At 29.4% G+C, this 13,716-nt stretch overlaps 1 protein-coding gene across 2 annotated transcripts in view; it reads left to right on the top strand.

Moving 5' to 3' along the window:
- Nucleotides 1–760: 760 nt before the first annotated feature.
- The window catches only part of drn (zinc finger AN1-type doctor no), a 79,963-nt gene continuing 67,007 nt past the window's right edge, over nucleotides 761–13,716 (top strand). Inside the window, exons 1-2 of one of the 2 annotated variants that reach the window (XM_075292606.1) lie at nucleotides 761–1,652; nucleotides 13,471–13,550. The gene's annotated coding sequence lies outside the window, so the exon portion shown is untranslated. Of the gene's footprint in view, nucleotides 1,653–4,175; nucleotides 4,274–13,470; nucleotides 13,551–13,716 lie in introns of those variants that run through there. The other variant, XM_075292607.1, reaches the window with a different exon arrangement.

Here is a 13,716-nt window from a genome sequence, read left to right as displayed (position 1 = left end):
TAGATAAAAAAATAAATCTCTGCAACTGCGTTTATGCGTATCACCTAGTAGACAAACAAAACAACGCAGTTTTTTGGTAACTAAGTGGGAAAAGAATAAATGCCATAAACTATTTTACCCACGAGCTTTTATTAAGAAATTCTCTATACTATTTCCCAATATAAATGTAATTCTTTTGTGTAAAAAATTACCGCCATCATGTAATAAAATGCTAAACTTTCACCGCAATCAAAATGTATACTTCTTCAAGTGTAGCATACTGAAAACAAGTCATCTCAAGGAAACCATAACAAAAAAACAGCTCGACTCATATGATGTGGATTATAGCTCAGCATGCAATTTGAGCGTAGACAATTTTCACCACTTGCCAAATGCTTTGGTTTTAGAAAATACATTGGGGAAAATGAAAAACAAAAACACCAACACAACATTTTGATCAAAGGTGAACATTGGCCACCACGGCACATAGAAGCACTATGAAAGACTGATGAAAACCCAACACTCTTCCTCATTACCACTACTCATTCACCAGAGAATCGTGAACGAACAGTGTGGTGTGTTGAATTTTATGGTTTCTTTGTATGACAAGGGTGATTATAAAAAATGACTGCCTTTTTCTTCGTAGCCAAATCTCCTCCCACCCCCTTCATTCACTTAGTGTTTCGTATGTATATGTTTGTTTTCCACCACTAAGTATGGTGAAATTCGTTTTAGTAATACATGAAGACAGCCAACAACATTTCATATGAAATCTCGCTCGCATTTAGTCGTAAACAGTGCTTGGATTCACATATTGGAGGATCAAATCCACGTTATATTACTTGCTTTGGCAAAACCTACTGTGTGAGAGAATAGAAAAATAGCAAAAAGTGAAATATTCAAATAGAAAAGTTTTCCTACATGGGTGTATTTTCATGTGAATAGGAAACAAAGAGAAAGATTAAAAAATTTCGAGTGAATATAATAATATACAGAAGAAAATCCAAATTTTGTGGTAAAAATTTTTTTTTGAAGAAATATCTACAAAAAAATACTGGAAAGTCCTCCAATAAAATTGTGTTTTTCGAAGAAAAAAAAAAACAAATTTAATTAACAGAGAAAAATTTAAAAAAGTGGTATTTAAAAAAATTATCCTTGCGACACAAAAGGAAGCAAATGAAAAATATTAATAAATTGAAAAAAATCGTTGGCTGACCATATTTTGAGACAAAGAAAAACGTCAAGTGTGTGTGTGGAAGTGATTCACTAAAAAATAAGAAAAAAATAAATGTCAAAAGATACGTACAACAGAGTAAAGAAATAAAAGGATAACTGCAGTACCAATATACTGGGAAGGATAACTACTAAAAGCAACAACTAAATAGTGAAAATAATTGTGATAGTATTCTGGTTTTAACTGGAGATAACCCAAACTAAATGAGTGCAATTTGAATGCTTTAAATCTATTCAAACTTCTAAAGAAAGAAGTAGGATATAACTTATCAATTTAACTTGGATGAAAATTTTTGCAAAAAAAAATATTCAAGGATAACATAAAAAATAACTGTGATTTTTCTGGATAATTTAATAAACAAGAAAAGACGGATTTAAATATTTTTTTTATTTTATCGTGATCATCATTACTATTCATTCACGTATTTTAACGAAAAAATGTAAGTGTTTAATAAAGAAATACCAGTGTTGTTTAGCGTTTTAATTTCTTAAGCAAGCATTGTTGTCAAATTTCCATTTGACTACACACCACATTAAAATCATACAGTTTTCCCTTTCTCGCCCTATCTTTCTATTTCGCTCGCGTGCTGCTGTTTTTTTCTGTCTATCTTTTGTGTTGTTTACCTTTGCTTGTATGCGTTCGTATGTGAGTGACTGACTGACTGGCTATTTGGTGACGTTATATTGTTTTCTACATCGTCGCCACTATTGCTGTGATGTATATATTTTCAGTTGTTAACTCCACTAAAAACGTAGACGAAATGAAAAGTAGCAGAAAAATGTCTAGCACCAAGTAATAACGAACAACCCCCACACAATCAACCGAACAACTGAATACAAGCGAGGTATCAGCTAGTGTATCAAGTAATCGCAAGCATAATCAAACCCCAAGCACACAAAAACATTCACACACCAACAGCCTCTTATTTAATTAAGCAAAAACAAATGTAATGACGACACTTATTTTCTTTATATTTTTCACATATGTTTTTTACTTCCTTTACAGTGACTTGTTTTGGTTTTTTTTTAATACGAAATGGTGTTTATGGGAGGCATCAAGAATCTTATAAAATACGAATACAAAACTACAAAATTTTACTTACTAGTCGTCCATTTCATTTTAAACAGCTTTTACCTTTACAAACTTCCTGCATACTCTTTTTGTTTCGATGTCTTTTAAACATTCTTGGTACTAGCAATAAAAGCCTCAATGATTTTGCTATATTTTGAGAGAAAATTCTCTTGTGTTTTACTTTTATTACTTCACAGTGTGCTGCTTTGTTTCACAATACCTCTGTGTTCTATTCTCTCTTTCTCATGTGTGTTTGACAACTCACTTCGAATAGTGTTCAAAAGTGCATGACTCAGGGTTGGTAAGATTTAATTGCCATGAATTGCATATATTCAATTGCCCAGCAAAAAATTTGGAAGTTCTTCCAAAGGCACAACTTTAAAAGCACTTCCAGAAGATGCACTCTCAATGATGTTCTTTATTTTAACTACCCAGGAAGTTCTTTTAATTTAAGTTTTTATAACTTGGTTTTTTTCATACTTTTACCCCCATTTTCAGGAAGCTCCGTTAGTGCTACGTTAGCTAACGAACTTTTAAACCGTACTATGGACATGTCTGTCATCTTGTCTATGTATTCCATATGCCAGTTAGGAACTTAACTACTAAAAAAATTTCAGTTAAAGTTAACCTGAGAGAAGATATTTCAATTTTACTTTCTGTTAACTGGGAGTTAAAGTCTAACGGAGATACATGAAAATGGCCGTTAATGGGTATTTTTAACTTGTTTTTTGTTTCAAATAGGTTAAAAAAGAGTTAGAATTCATAAAATGGTACAACCCATTTAAATTTTGTCGAAAAAAATGCTAAATCCAATCTGAATTTTTGAAAATATTTGAGGTCAAACGTTTTCAACAAGCATTAGAATCCATTAAAAATTATAAAAATTATTTATTTGACAATATATCACAGAACTTTTTAATTTACATCCAAAACATTGAATTCGGATCACACCTAAAGAAGTGATGCAAATTCAGTGCAACGGCTGTTGAAATTGAGGACTTCCGTCCTATGACAAGCCCATGTTAAATTCATCGCCTCTGCGTCAATTTTGCACCACTTCCGGATCCAAAAAGAACATTTTCATTATTTTTTTTTTTTGTAAGCTTTTTTTTTGCTGGGTGTATGCTAATTGGATTTCTTTAATGAAAATGACTGAAAATTTATGTTACATTCAATAGAATGTTTATTTAATTTAATACTAATAATATAAAATGTTTCACTTAAAAAATGTAAGCGAGTGCTAGTCTAATTCAAGTGGGGGCATCTATTTTATTATATTAGATCCTTTGTTTTACACAAATGTGTACTCTTTAACTCCAAAATATAACTGCGTTGTCACAATACTTTAAAGGATTTTGGTGACATGCTGAGGAAGTTGTTTGTTCATACAAATACGCTACCACCCTTGGAGATTTTGTAAATGTATGGCTACACACGATTAATTCAGAATAGGATGTGAGAAAATACGTATGAGGTACCCACGTTATTGACGCTTTAGATATCATATACGTTTTTCGGCAGTGCTGAAAATACCAGCAATGTCCCTCTATGCGGGACACTATTTTCACAACAGAATTCGAAGCTTTTTCGCACGTTTGCCTGTTTTATTTAGAAAATAACCTAAGAAGGTCATATTCCGGGCAAAGTGCGCATTTTTTACAAGAAAATAAAATACCAGAAAAGAGTATACAATGCAAAGCTGTTAAAGCCTCAATTGAGGAAATATCTGTTTTTTTTTGCTGATTTGAACACTTGAGATTTGTATTGGGATTTAGTTGCTAAAACTTGAGATTTCGTGTGTAATGTGAACGTAGATTATTAGTCAGCTGTTTCTTTGAAATTTCTTACTACACCATGTACTTAGAGTACAAAGTCTGTCAATTCAACAGCATACGCCGTTTACCGAAATATACTTCGTCATTGATTTTTAATAAAACGCGCGTGGAGAGTATATAATTATTTTTTTTATAAAGTATTTCGATAAAATAGGTATGTACAAACTGGAAATGTTGCATTTCGTTTTGTTTTATTGTGTCAAGATTTAGTTTGAGTAAGGGATTGTCATTAATACATTGTGTTGTGAGTATGTCACCAATATTTTCAAGAAGTGATTCCATTCAATTGGCGATGACGATGATCATTAAGACAGATCACCGCTCTCTAAAGAATTTAAATAATTAAAGAAGAATGGTAAATTTATTTGTGGTAATGATTTGTTTTTATTATAAAATTCATTGAATGAAAATTTTTTCGTATTTGGAAATGGTAGCTATGCGCATATAATTATGGAAAAAATACGTTTTGATAGCCCCATGGTAGCTAAGTCCCATGGAAACATCCCATATGTGACCATGAGTCATACAAACCCTCTTTTAGTGAAATGTCATTGTCTTTTTCCCACTTCCGTTCTTGTAGTTCCATTGAGTTATGTAGAATTTGGCCTAATGCCATTGACATTCTCAGCAACGTTGTATTTATTATATCAGTCCACTTGTAATGTTTCTCCTTTAGAATGTTATTCCTATACTTTATTGCATTATTTGCGACAAGTTTCTCAAAAGTGCATTATCATTGTATTGAACATTTACAGTACTTAGATATACAACTGCCATATTGGACATAGCTTTAAATGGTTTTGCAAAATTTCATATCTTTTTTTTGGCATTTTATTCTACAAAAAAGTTTTTTATTAGCAATTTAAAACATTGTTTTAAAAACTTTTTATAGTTGTCCTACCAATCACTTTTCCCTTCATTGGCATGGGTGGGCAAGTATATCCTTCTGACCTTTCCGTCATATTCTATCTATAACTAAATCGAGCACATTTTATATTTCATTTCGAATTGGAAAGTACATTTTGCATGCAATTTTATTAAATAGGCTATTTCAAAGAATTATATATTTAGATAAATCTAGAGGAAGCTAAAATTTCGCTTTATGCAAAGTTAAAGCAAAAACGTAGAAGACTTAGCCATATGTATTAGTTATTCTGCGCCCTTTTGAATACTTTTATATGAAAATTAATTAACTTTGACATATCAACCACTAACCCTTTTTTGTTTGTCCGTCTTTCTATTTAAAAACAATTTCGTCAAAATCAATGTAAACAAATGTTTATATTCATTTGTCTTATCTACTTTTTATTTTATGTGTGAGCAAGATGAAACAAAAACAATTCGTAGAATTTGTCGTAATTGAAAAACAGAAATGATTCATAATTTTTTGGAAATTATGGCATGAGTTAAACTTCGAATAAATATGCCAATTATAAAGATACTATCGAAATTAAATTGAATAGACGTAATTTAATTGAATTTACATAGTTAAGTATTTCACAATAAGGGAGAAAAATTCATAATTTTAAAAACTTTACATAAAATTTGTTTTGCATTCAGCTTCGATCTCTAAAACAATATTTTGGTGAGTCTAATAAATATTTTTAATATTTTTATAATTTCGATAGGTATTTGTTTCGAAATTAATATATAAAATTTACATAGTATTTTTATTAATCAGACTTATAAATTTTTTTATATTGTTGAGTCATTTGATTAAATTTGAAAATATGACAAACAAAAATTACCAACAAAAGATTCAAAAATACTTTTTTCGCTTGGGACTCAGCATGTACTACTCCAAAATCTACTTGTTTACTGCTAGGCAGTTTCTTTTCAATAAATCAAGCATCTAAGCTTTTTTTCATGTCGATTTTAGTACTAAGCATACAGTGAGCCAAAAAAGTTTACTATAGTCAATATTCAGAAAGGGATTTGCAGCCAAATCATTATCTATCGTATGAATATATTTATGCACTTGTTATCGAACAATGGTTAGCATGCCCGCTTTGCATACACAAGGTCGTGGGTTAGATTCCTGTTTCGACCGAACACCAAAAAGTTTTTCAGCGGTGGATTATCCCACCTCAGTAATGCTGGTGACATTTCTGAGAGTTTCAAAGCTTCTCTAGGTGGTTGCACTGCAATGTGGAACGCCGTTCGGACTCGGCTATAAAAATGAGGTCCCTTGTCATTGAGCTTAACATGGAATCGGGCTGCCACCTAACCTAACCTAACCTAACCTACTGAACATAGTATCTGATCATATTATAAAAATTTAACTTCAACCCTCATATTCTAAAAAGTTAACACATACTTTATATCTACTTTTACCATACATTGACGTTCACTAAATATACACGCCTTCAAATGTAATTAAAATCAATATCTTATATGGATTTTTTTTGTTTTGGGAGTGCAAATTAAAAATGCAGAATTTTTTTCAATGTTTGATAATTTATTCCGAATAATAATGTAACAGGCTGATCAATCGAAGTATTGTCCATCGCCGCGAGGAAAAAGTTACTAGTTTTTTAACTAAATCCTCGAATCGACACAATTTTTGGGGCGCTAAGAAAATGGGGACAGGAGCCCCTAAGCTAAAATGGAACAGGGTCACAAATGTTCATAATGAATACGAGTCCCAACAAAATGTAACTGAAGCATGAAGTCGGCCCTAAAAAAATTAGGGCTCATTTTCACTCTTGAATTAAAGAGCCGTTTGAAAATATATCCTAATATACCCAAGGGGAAAAATATGAAGTTTTCAAAAAAATGTGTTACTGATAACGAATGCATTAGACCACTTTGGATTCTGTCCATAGGAGAAAGTCTTAAATCACTTTCTTTCGGTACAAAAATGCGTATAGTAGTCGCCATTGTAAAATTCCAGAAAGCTAAAAAAGTCCACCTGAAAACTCAACACAATCCGAAAAAAGAAAATGAAACGGTTTCAATTTTATTTGAAATATTGGGGTTTATTTTCATAATACAAACTTTGCTGTTGTTTTTTGGGGTTTTGCTTCATATAGGTTTTGGGACTAATTTTCATGGGGCACATATTCACAGGGTAGGATAAAGTGGCAGCCCGATTTAGTTTCAGGTTCACTTAGACTATTCAGTCCATTCTGATAATCACAGGGTAATTTTTTGGCTTACTCATAAGAACGATAATGCTGTTCAGCCCAATCATGCGTCATCGTTTGGAGCACCAAATTCTATGCTATTTGATGCGCATATCGCGAACTATGCCAACTATTGTCAATTCCGTACTACTAATTAGGGCATAAAATATGCCGTCCTTACACATCAATGGTCGTTTTTATATATATTTAAAATATTTTTTAATATTAATGAAGTTTGTATGTAAACTTTTTTGATTCACTGTATTTGAAGACAATCATTTGAATGAGTTAATGGAATTAAGAAAATTGTTTGAGTAGTTTTTGAAATGTTGATTTAGGCCTTTGTATGGCTTGGTTACATACGATAATAAATAAAATTAATTTAAATTAAATTAATATCCTTATATAAGGGAAATAACTTCTCTGTTGAGGGTATTTAACTTTACAAAGAATTGAATTTTAGCCTTTAGACATACATGACAAATTTTGTGGATACATATTTAGGAATGGGAAAAATCAAGCTATTCTGAAAGGCGAACACACATAAAAAATATGTGGAGATAAATACACCAAGCTAAATTTTTGAACCACCATCATTGCGTTTAGCCACGCTACCAGCATCACTATAACGATTCACAGTGTATTACACCAACATTTGGTTCACTTTGAGTTGGTTGAGCTAATCAACAATAGTCGGTGGTGTTTTTCCATCTAAAAAAAGACAAAAGGCAATCATATTACATTGCAACTCCATTAAGGACAATGTTCCTTCTATCAGACGCAACTGCTTTTGTTGGATTATAAACAATATAATGAGGTGTCAATAAACAAACGTGATTGCCCAACGTTTATTTAAATACATTTCATTAATCACATCGAATTTAACTTGGATAATGTCAACATTTTTTGGAATTGCATCATTTTTGTTCTCTTGTGAAACACTTCTCATATGTTGTTTCAATATAATGAAGTTTATTTATAATATTATGATGGTATTATTCGTGTCTGCTGATGAAAGAGCTGGCATCCCCCCAATGTATATACAAACAGATAAACAAAATGATAAATTACTTTGAATAATAATATCATACATTTTATTTTCACTTCTATATACAAATACTGAATATATATGTGTAGTTGTTGTTGCCACACAATGGTCAACAATAATTTGTTGTGTCATGAAGTGTTTAGAGAAAAAGTACGTGCTTAAATTTGGAGAGATGCAGCAATTGACGTGTCGTATATGAATTTTGTAATTTCGGTTTCTTTTAAGAATAAAATTCCATAATATAGTCGTTAATCCACTATGAAAGCCATTTGTTATAAATTGTTTGTGAGTATTTTCACAGATTTGTCGAGAATATATAAATTTTCACATAAATACACCCACAATTGTTCCTACTCCCTATCATAGAAAAATAGTATGGTGATTATTCATTCTGTTGACATATTTTCAAATCTATTTCTAAACGTTTTATGCAGATCATTATGGTCTATATAGACATTTTACTTGAATAAGCAAAAAAAAAAAACAAAACATGCATATATTTGTGAAAAACACATTGGGGTAAATCGAAGTTTAGGCCTTAGAGAATAAAATTTCGAATCGCTTCCAAACAAAATATAATATCCTATTGATTTGAATGCCACTGTATATAAAAAAATTTATATTTAATTATATGATATGATTTTAATTATATGATGCTTTATACTGTCCAAAAGCTCATCTTTTAGGCACTTATCAGAATGAGGACAATGCAACAGTTGTTAGTTTTTTTTTGTAAATTTAATACTTTGTAGAAAAAAAAATATATGTATGCGAACTTAACAAATTATGTAGGAACCAGTGATACCAGATGTGGGAAAAAATATTTTTTTCGAGGGTTTTTTCCTTAAATTACGAGCGTAGGGAAAAAGGATCTTTTTTTTATTTTTATTACAAATGCAGGGTATTATTTTTCACTTACACAGTTTAATAAAAATAATACTTATTATTATAGTTATTATTATTATATCTTTCTTTAAAATAAGACACAATTTTATTAAAAACTCTGAATTTTCTTGCCCTTTGGCAACAAAAGATGTGTTTGTGGGCAATGAGGTTAGAAGAAGAGTTATTTAAATCACTTCATTATTTTAAAGGAAATGACTGTCCTAAATTCTACATTGCAAAACTTGAAGGAATTTGCACTAGTTTCAATTGTTCCCTTAGTCATTATAATAAACTGAATTCCAATTTGTCACAGGGAAAATAGTAAGAAAACATTTTTTGACGCAGGGAAAAAACGGAACATTTTTAAGTTGTCTGGTATAACTGGTCCTAAGTTCTGGTATAACTGGCACGGTTGCCACAGTTGGTGGATTCTACCAAAATGGTAGATTTTTTAGTAACATATTTGGTAGAATTAGTAATTTCTTGATATTTTGGTAGATTTTACAAAATATCACTCACAAACTAAATTTGAAAAAAACGTATAAAATTAAAATTTTCTATAGAAATAAAATTTTGACAAAATTTTCTATAGAAATAACATTTTGACTAAATTTTCTACAGAAATAAAATTTTGACAAAATTTTCTGTAAAAAAAATTTTGACAAAATTTTCTATAGAAATAAAATTTTGACAAAATTTTCAATAGAAATAAAATTTTGACAAAATTTTCAATAGAAATAAAATTTTGACAAAATTTTCTATAGAAATAACATTTTTACAAAATTTTCGATAGAAATAAAATTTTTACAAAATTTTCAATAGAAATAAAATTATGACAAAATTTTCAATAGAAATAAAATTTTGACAAAATTTTCTATAGAAATAAAATTTTGACAAAATTTTCTATAGAAATAAAATTTTGACAAAATTTTCTATAGAAATAAAATTTTGACACAATTTTCTATAGAAATAAAATTTTGACAAAATTTTCTATAGAAATAAAATTTTGACAAATTTTTCTATAGAAATAAAATTTTCTATAGAAATAAAGTTTTGAAAAAATTTTCTATAGAAATAAAATTTTGACAAAATTTTCAATAGAAATAAAATTTTGAGAAAATTTTCAATAGAAATAAAATTTTGAGAAAATTTTCAACAGAAATAAAATTTTGACAAAATTATCAATAGAAATAAAATTTTGACAAAATTTTCTTAAAAATAAAATTTTGACAAAATTTTCAATAGAAATAAAATTTTGGCAAAATTTTCTATAGAAATAAAATTTTGACAAAATTTTCTATAAAAATAAAATTTTGACAAAATTTTCTAAAGAAATAAAATTTTGACAAAATTTTCTAAAGAAATAAAATTTTGACAAAATTTTCAATAGAAATAAAATTTTGACAAAATTTTCAATAGAAATAAAATTTTGACAAAATTTTCAATAGAAATAAAATTTTGCGAAAATTTTCAATAGAAATACAATTTTGACAAAATTTTCAATAGAAATAAAATTTTGACAAAATTTTCAATAGAAATAAAATTTTGACAAAATTTTAACCGGAAATAAAATTTTGACAAAATTTTTAACCACAAAAATGCTGTGAAATAAGATTTTTATATTTGTTAGCGATTTGGTAAAATTTTGTTGAAAATTTGGTAGATTATTTTTGGCTCGAGTGGCAATCATGGTCACTGGTAGGAACAGTTGAAGATATTGGCAACAGTAGAAATCGTGGAATAGTCGGCTTATACAAGTTCGCCGCTCTTTTAGAAAATGTGTTTGCCATGAATATCGGTGATAAATATTTCAACGAGAATCTTCCGTCAGACTGTTTCTAAATTATTTTTTTTTCTTTGGTTAGAATTTGTCATGTTTGAAGGATATTGGAACAAGCGTTGCCATATTTTATTTTATTGGATGGGGATTACTTTGAAAGGGGTGCTATAGATTTGGAAGGTTAAATTAAGACTTTTCATTTTGCAACATGACAAATTCTAACCAAAGAAAAAAAAATAATTTAGAAACAGTCTGACGGAAGATTCTCGTTGAAATATTTATCACCGATATTCATGGCAAACACATTTTCTAAAGGAGCGGCGAACTTGTATAAGCCGACTATTCCACGATTTCTACTGTTGCCAATATCTTCAACTGTTCCTACCAGTGACCATGATTGCCACTCGAGCCAAAAATAATCTACCAAATTTTCAACAAAATTTTACCAAAACGCTAACAAATATAAAAATCTTATTTCACAGCATTTTTGTGGATAAAAATTTTGACAAAATTTTCAATAGAAATAAAATTTTGACAAAATTTTAACCGGAAATAAAATTTTGACAAAATTTTTTACCACAAAAATGCTGTGAAATAAGATTTTTATATTTGTTAGCGTTTTGGTAAAATTTTGTTGAAAATTTGGTAGATTATTTTTGGCTCGAGTGGCAATCATGGTCACTGGTAGGAACAGTTGAAGATATTGGCAACAGTAGAAATCGTGGAATAGTCGGCTTATACAAGTTCGCCGCTCTTTTAGAAAATGTGTTTGCCATGAATATCGGTGATAAATATTTCAACGAGAATCTTCCGTCAGACTGTTTCTAAATTATTTTTTTTTCTTTGGTTAGAATTTGTCATGTTTGAAGGATATTGGAACAAACGTTGCCATATTTTATTTTATTGGATGGGGATTACTTTGAAAGGGGTGCTATAGATTTGGAAGGTTAAATTAAGACTTTTCATTTTGCAACCATATTAACCTTAATAGAATACTACAATCTCTAATTTTAAAGTGATCATTTGTAGACTGTGACCAGAAACATTTCTTGGTTAATCAAATGGCTGTGGATGACAATCGAAAATTCTTTTTTTAAATTCAGGAAAGTAGAAACTTTACCAACGCTATGAGGAATTATTAGTTTGTACAGTTCAATCTTACTCGGGCCCCTGACTAGATTCAGTTGCGTAGAAATGTTTTTTTTTATAACAATGACGCTTTGTTTATTCTTGTCCATCTATTTGCATGTTTGCCAGATACAGGACACAATTATAGTCCTATTTCTTCACCATTATAATCCTATATTCTTCGTCCGGTACTAATATAACGCTATTATCCCCATTTATTAAGCGATCCAATTCTCTTATAATACCCTACCAAAGTGCCAAACGCGAGATTTTAATACAGTTTATTGCCACAACTTATAATAATGATTTCGATTGTTTATATACACATACGTAGTATAGTACATATCTATTGCAAATAATGTTTGACCGCTAAATTAAATTTATTTATTTTTTTGTTTTATATAATCATTTTTGTTTATTTTCAAATACAAATCGAAAAAAAGTGAATGAAGGCAGACTAGAAAAATCCAAAACGTCAAACACAAAAAATGGAACATAACAAATTATTTGACCCAAATTTTTATTCGATTTTTTTCGTTTTGCTCTGCTCTGATGATTATTTTCAATGAATGGTTTGGGTGATTCAATGCTTGTATGGATAGTTTTTCTATTGGCCCAGAGAAAAAAAGCGGGGGAAAGTAGAATTTCTGTGATATTTTTGGTGATGCTTTTATTATTCATTTAAATTGTTTGATTTTTCGAGAAAGAGACAACAAGAAAGAGGAAGAGAGGGAGATCGAGAGTGGAGATACTCTTTTTTTGTATCGAAAGTCTAGCCCTATTGATTTATGTCGCTTAGATTTGATGCAGACGCAAAATAATTTATTATTCTTATCGAATTATATTTGGGTCAAGCAAAGCCAAAATAGAAATTGTACCAGTACCCACCATATGCTATCATTCATATAAGCCTTCCATATATTTTTAGATGGAATAGAATCTAAAATGGCTAAAAATGAATATACAACAGCATGTGAGAACTACGAAAGGCCATTTTTTTAGACTAAACGAAAAAGAATATTGGGTAATTGAACATTTTTGTTTTAATTTTTTGATTATTTCCAATCAAATTTCGTTTAATTGTTTTATATTTATATGAGGGTTGCCTTTTATATTTCGCAATTAGTGAAAAAAAAAAACCAATGTTAATCATCGAAAGTAGCTTTATTGTTTTTGAAAAATTGCTTGAACCAAATTACTACCGCCTAGTAATGTATTTCGTGGTCTGAGTTTGAGCTCTGGAGGACGATATTTTTTAAATTAATTTTTTTTAATATGCCATGATGTTTTTATATATTTTTTTGTTAGATCTTTGGTTCTATGGTCTATACTATACAAATTTTACTTGTATTCTCAAGTTAATTTTTCCTTTATTTTCTTTACAGTTCAAGTTTCGTTTTGGATTAAATATTTCTACAATTTGGATGATCAAATAACCTAAAGTTTGGCAAACTATTGCAAAAAAGTAAGTAAAATTTATTTATAAATTATTTTTTTAATATCAAAATTAGAATTTTTTATATGAAAAAAGAACATTTTCTCGACAAATATTGAATGTTTATTATTAGTAGTTCAAAATTGGTTTCAGGAATTTTAATATTAAAAATATGAGCTTTCAGATAAATAACTCA

Source organism: Haematobia irritans, chromosome 1 (genome assembly GCF_050003625.1).
Source record: "Haematobia irritans isolate KBUSLIRL chromosome 1, ASM5000362v1, whole genome shotgun sequence".
NCBI lineage: Eukaryota > Metazoa > Arthropoda > Insecta > Diptera > Muscidae > Haematobia > Haematobia irritans.
Note: the sequence above shows the minus strand (reverse complement) of the source record. Positions and strands in the feature narration are given on the sequence as shown.